This window comes from Chaetodon auriga, chromosome 15, assembly GCF_051107435.1.
Source record: "Chaetodon auriga isolate fChaAug3 chromosome 15, fChaAug3.hap1, whole genome shotgun sequence".
Taxonomy (NCBI): Eukaryota; Metazoa; Chordata; class Actinopteri; order Chaetodontiformes; family Chaetodontidae; genus Chaetodon; species Chaetodon auriga.
The window spans coordinates 14,426,826-14,432,882 of NC_135088.1; positions in this window are offsets into that span (position 1 = coordinate 14,426,826).

Here is a 6,057-nt window from a genome sequence, read left to right on the forward strand (position 1 = left end):
ATCTGTTCTAGGAAAAATTCCTCATTTCAGCTCCTGATTCTAGTTTCTTATCCCCATAAAAGATTGTGTGTGTGTGTGTGTGTGTGTGTGTGTGTGTGTGTGTGTGTGTGTGTGTGTGTGTGTGTGTGTGTCTCCCTGCGAGTCAAAAATCATCAGGAGTGTTCAAACTTTGGGACAAACCACAGTCTGATGCTTTCGGTCCGGTGGAGCTCTTTGTTGGGAGAAGATAAAAGCTTGACTACCACAGTGCCAGTTTGGCCTCCCTTTCTGGTGCCCTTAAAGGAGTATTTCATTGTCAGTGGACCATAATGTTTTAGTATTTTAAGTCTATAAAGCAAGTGAACAATGATTAAACATCGAGATTGTTCATACACGTGACACACATTCAGATTAATTTCATACTTCTGACAGAACACCTGCACTGCCGCCTAAAAATGTGTCACGAGGCTTCAAAGAAAAGTGCATCAAAGCAAAGTTATTGTATTCAGTCTTGAATTCAGTTTTTTAAGAAGAGGCTCCACATGTTTGCACCCAATGAGAATAATACGATACCTGGTCATGGGAATGACAGCCGATCCCAGAGGAGCAAGGAAACAAATGTTTGCACTTGATTTTTGCGTGAACTGTGTAGGATAGCTGCTGCAAAGTGACGTGTGGGTAAGGCTGTCAGGTTCATTTTAAAGACATCACACAGGGAGAAACTGTCAAACTGCACCGACCAAAGTACCTCATTGCAATAAAGCCCACATTGGTCATCAGTGCATATTAAATTACAAGCTTGGGGAGGCAAATGTTTCTCAACCCCATGGCTATGTAACTGATTTTAATAAAAAGGCTCTGTGCTAGTTATTGGAGAGCAGTGTCGATTTCACTGACAGCTCCGTCAGGCTGATGGAGATTCCACAGGAGGTGTCATAGATCGGGGAAAGGTGAGATGGAGAGCTTCAGCGTTGTCACATGATACTCCCAAAGGCTCAAATGTGGCAAGAGAAACACAAATGCAATATCACCAAACAAATGAACTCCACTGTTATGTAATTCCTTGAACATTCATGACTTCTGGGCCTCAAAAGTGGGTCACGGTACAAACGTATAAGGTTCCATAGAGTTCATCTTTGGTCTGATACTTAAACAGTGCTGACCTCAGAGCAGACAGAGGATGAAAATGTGTGGTTTTTCCCCTACAACAATCTTTGTGTCCCAACAAGCTGGGCAGGAAAAGGTTTTTTTTAATACACTATAATAATACTAATTTATTCTTTTGGCTCTATTAGTGCTTAAAATGATAGTTTAGGAAGGCACTTCCTGTGGTGATGTTCTTGGCTTGAGAGTTACCTGCTTTATACCCTTTTCTGGTGACTTTGTTTCTCAATCCTTGGATTATTTTAGTCATGAATCACATGAGATTTTGTGGATTCAGTGCCAAATTAAAAGTCAAAATCTGATCTTGCAGATTCAGAATTAACTTTGAAATAGTCTTTTTTAAGAAACTGAAGGTAGGCCACAGTACAGTATAGCAACACAAAAATCTAAAAGTGAGAAAAATGGAAATTTAGGAAGTAGCTCTCTTTTCTATGCATTATTTATGCAGCTTCCCATGAGATTTCAACTGCTGGAGGTGTGAGGATGTTAAAAAGGCCTGGGTGCAAAGATGATTTATGCTGTGACAACAGTGTTCATTAATCAATTGATCTACTTTGATGCTGAAGACATCTCTGAGTAGCCCACCGCTTTAAACAAGAAGACCAATGGGTAACAAGTTTCTGTTTTTAAAGAGCCAACAAAAGGAGTTGACTCTTTTCTCAGCAGGCTGCGCTCTCTTTGTCGTCTATTCCTCTCCCCTCAGGCGGAAAATCTTCACTTTAAAACTCAGCTGTTGTCACATTCTGGAGCCTCTCCTTTGCATGTCACGCATAACTCTAATTCACTCTGATCACTGGCTGCTCCGCACCTCCCTCTGAGAGCTCCCCATGGGCTGCTGTCCACTGCCTGCAGTCTGTCACAGGGGACGGGGAAGAAAGTGTCGATGCAGGAGGTGCTTTATTAGGTTTGGGGCACATGCAAAGAGGAGCAGATTTGGATATTTGGCTCTCAGTATGGTGCTGGGTCACATGGTGTCTTGTGCCAAGACTGAACATGTACTGAGTGACTTAGCAAATCTGGTCACATAATTCCTCTTTTGGCTATGAAATCTTCATGAAACGCTTTGTGCGAGTTAGAGGCAATTCTCTCACTGCCTGACTTGGATTTAAAGAAAAGGAAGCTTCTTAATACATGTATATATGTATTTTGGTCACACAGTTTGAATGCAGTGTTAACAGAAAGTGTTCCATGTTGAATACATTTATAACTTCCTTCTTGTTTTCTACTCATATTTCACTGATGTTTTTCCTGGAGAGAAATGGAAATGTGGAAATGTAAAATAAACTGTTAAAATTTCCATATAAGTAAACCAGTCCTGGTCTGACAATCTGCCATTTAGCAGTGGGAACACTGAGTTTTCAGATGCACAGCACACATACACATGTGATCTTGCTTCTGGCACTTTAAAGAAGCATGCCAATGAATAAAAGTGCTGAAATTATTCAAGATGGTAAAATCAAAATGACCTCAACATGCTTTCATACACCATTACTGTCAAATAAAGAGCCCCATAATAACAGACAATTTGAAGTGATTTAAATTCTGCCTCTCAAGTGTAAAGACTTGATGTAGCCTATTCTGGTGAAGCAGCTTAATCAAAATTATCCGTCCTGTTAGCGCTGACAAACTGTTAATGCCAGCCCTTTAGATTGAATGTGCTGATTTTAACAACAAATTTATAGCCTGCAGCTTAGGTCAAGGTCAGGTCAGTCAGGTTTCCAGTGATAAATAATGGACTACTTCAGTTTCCAAACAAAAACATGACAAACATCCTAAAATGTAGGTCAACCCAAGAAATGAACTACATGTCCATTTACAAGTCAGTAGGATCACATGTGTTATAATCTGGTGGCTATTTCAGATATAATGGATGTGTTTGAACCTCAATTTTCCATTTAACATGTGCAGACTTCTCTGTATCTAATTCTTTTTTTTATAAACCTGAAGGAAGCAGCCCCCTTGCTTCAGTGTGCATATATCAGCAAGGTGTTTGTGAGTCTGCAAACCAGCACAAACAGCAAAGTACAGCGACAGTCTCAAAAGAAGTGCTGTGCTGGGTGGCGATATGACAGGGCTGAAAGAGGTGGACTGCAGGATAAGCATAAGTGGTTCACAGCTGGTGTCTGGGGGAAACATGAGAGAGGGGTGGAGAAGGCCGGCCGACGTGGGGAGGGGCCTGGTGGCGATAGTGTGGGTGGCTGGGGGGGTTTGCAGCCATGGTGACTGATGGAGGAGGAAGTAAACAGATGTCCACAAGCTGGCAGACAGGCCCAGAGTGGCCAAGCCACTGAGAGACAGGTGGACATCCAGGAACACAGTGGGACTGCAGAGTGACTGTGAAGCCAAGCAGAGCTTTGCATACAGAGCACACACACTGGAGTCTCTCATAAATACATCTGTCATCGTATCATTTAGTGAATGAAACACGAGTGACGCCCATATTAAACTTTTCTGTGTCCCAGTGAGCAGAGCTACGGCAGTCACTGTGGCACCACATTAAAAGCCTTTTTTAATTTTGCACTGACACACAATGTGACTCCATCTGGTGTTGTCCACTACATCAAAGTGACGACTCAGATGGTCTCACTTAATTTTTAAGCCAACTGGTGATAACTCCCAAGATACAAGTGGCCAAAAGCAATCATCTTTATGACCCTAATTGCTAAATGCTGTCTCTTCAAATTTGTTGTAAATTGAAATCATGAAATGATGAGACAGTGATGATGATGCGACGAGAAAGCCTTCACCTCAGCAGTCCACATTAATCTATCTCCGTCCTTCTTATAACCCACTTCAGCATATTGCAGAGTCACCGCAGCAGCACGAGTCTTGAGAATAGACTTGAAACTGGAAAGGCATCAGTTTAAATCCCCTGACAAGCTGCTAAATCAGAGAGCAGGAAATGAAGGAGACATGCTGTCGCCTCCTTTAACACTAACTGTCAACATGACCTTGAGCAAGGCACTTCAAACCCAGCTGCTCTGATATGCACTTGTATGCTGCACTGACATGGAGGACAGGATGAAATACTCACTGAAGGGGAAACAATGCGACTGTCCTGACAACATCTGAACAGGTCGAGGTCTCAAGGTGACCTTCAGCAACCTCCGTACGCTCTGATGACTGTGATGTCCAGGAGACAATGACAAATGTGAGTGTTTCTTTACAAATATTGGATGGATTGCTATGAAACTTGCAGCACATGATTGTCCCCGTCAGGATGAATTGTAATAACTTTGGTGATTCTCAGTTCTTTCAGCTGAGGACAAGTAGCAATCCTGCAGTGTTGAAATACTCTGTTACAAGTCAAAGTCCATCATTAAAATTTAAATAAAAGCACAAAAGTATAAGCAACAAAATGTACTTAAAGTACCAAAAGTTAAAGTACTAGTTATGCAGAATGGCTCATTTCAGAATAATGTATTAACAGATAATGATTATTGATGCATTTATCATTGCAACTGCTAAAGGTGGGGCTAAATACTACTTAATATAGTGCTGGTTAGTAGTCGAGTGAAAAGTACAATATTTGCCTCTGAAATGTAGTAGAGGAGAAAGTAGCAGAAATGGAAATATTCACATAAAGTACTTGAATAACTATACTTAGTTATTTTCCACCACTGACTTTACATTTGGCATGATCAACAGGTCAAAATAATCCCCATCAGCCATAGCTACACTTTAGGTTAGCACACGTTAGCATGCTGATATTTGCATTCAGCTAACACCAGCTGATCTTTTTTTTGTTTTTGTAGAAGTACAGTAATTGGTTATTTTAAATAAAAAGTTAGTCGTGATGTCTACTTAAGGTACAGAAGTAATAAAAGTATTGATGATTCAATTTCACAACACAATGAAAGAATAAATGAGCAATGAATGAGAGTATGTGTCTTAACATTCCTGATTCCTGGAAAATGTGTTAAATTAGATATGTCAGCTCACACAGTCTGACCACAGTGTGACTCATGATGGTGTGATGTTGTTGTTACGGTAAAGAGGGAGATGGGCAGGACAGACCTCTCTAGTAACGACAGCATTGTTAAACAGGGCCTGATCGGTTACCGTGGAAGCTTATTCATACGCGGAAAACCTTGAGAGGCTTATTCTGAGCCTAATCAGCTGCAACCACTCCAGGAAGACCACCATGAGCAACAGAGGATGACGTCATGCCACGAGTAGTTTGTAAAGAACCTTTTTCTTCCTCAGAGACACAATATAACCTTCATCATTATCATCCTAACGTATGCTGAGTCGCAGAGGTGCGTCATCATCATGTGCTGGCTTTTTGACATTTCCTGCATCATCTCATTCTCCTCACTTCTGTCACACTTAAAATGCTTTGTTGTCTTCATCATAAGAAAATGTGCTCCCCAGTCCCTGTGTTGGCATCTGGGAGTCTGACTGATTTCACCTGAATAACTAAAACATGGCGGATGAAACTAAGCTGCAGATTTGTAGGTGGGCGGCTCGGTGGGTAAGTCAACATTAGGGAGAGAGGATCCAGAAAAGTAAAACATGACCTGGATTTCCTTTATGCTCTTTCAAATCACCATGTGGGGAGTCACCATTGTGCCGTCTCAAGTAGCTTTGTCTGCTCTGCAGATTTTCTAATGAGGGGCTTTTGGAGGAGGATGACAGAGCGCTCTGCCTGTTGTGTCGGGAAGGAGGGGCATTTAAAGGAAATGAGCAATGCTCTGTCCGTGGATACGTCTAATAGTAGATTCCCCCCCTACTCAGATGCCCTGCTGGCAGCTTGGCAGCAGCATTAGGGCTGAGAAGGGTGGCATTAGTCTGAAACTCTCATTATGTCAGATACACTGAAAACCTCTAATCTAGACGCCAAATGATAGGGGTAGAATTAAACCAAACTGGGCAAGAAGGCAGCACAGGGGTAATTCAAAGTACTCAGATCGG